We start from the raw sequence: 763 nt of genomic DNA on the forward strand, positions 1-763 counted from the left end.
TGATATCTCTAATTTTCTTGAAGAGATCTCTAGTCTTTCCCATTCTGTTGTTTTCCTCTATTTCTTTGCATTGATCACTGAGGAAGGCTTTCTTATCTCTTCTTGTTATTCTTTGGAACTCTGCATTCAAATGGGTATATCTTTCCTTTACCATTCCATTTCTAGAAATGGAATTCTTTGTGTTGATTATTATCTTCTGGAAGCACATATTTGTATTTTATGATCTCCAGCAAGAAACTGCAGAAAATAAATAAAAATTATTTGTAAAAAACAAAATTTTGTAGATCTAGAGATATACCATTCAAATCTCCCTCAAGGAAGGATCTGGTGCTCATCTGTGGGGAGTCTGCCTCAACTGTGTTCTCTATGGTCACACCCTTCTCGTGAGTACAGATCTTTTCACCAAATAGGGCTAGAAAATGAAAACAAATGTGGGATATGAATGAGCAGAATCTGCTTTAGAGATCCCCAGTGGACTGATTAAAGGATCTGCATCCCAGTTCAAAAACACTCTCTGCCCAATCCTGCTTTCCCTTTCCTCCTACAGTTAATGATTCCAAATAAACATCCTTCACTGCAAACTTGTCTCACTGTCCCCTTCTGGACTACCCAATCCATGACCCAAAGACCCATTATTCCTCTTTCTTTCATTTATTTTCTCTTTCCTTTCCCTCACATCCCTTCCTGAACAATCTAGTTCTAAAGGTAATAGATGGAGTTAGCAAGGAACCATCTGTACTGGGTAGGGAGGTGGGAAGAGGAA

The sequence above is a fragment of the Bison bison genome, unplaced genomic scaffold (genome assembly GCF_000754665.1).
Source record: "Bison bison bison isolate TAMUID 2011002044 unplaced genomic scaffold, Bison_UMD1.0 scf7180017864057, whole genome shotgun sequence".
Classification (NCBI taxonomy): Eukaryota; Metazoa; Chordata; class Mammalia; order Artiodactyla; family Bovidae; genus Bison; species Bison bison.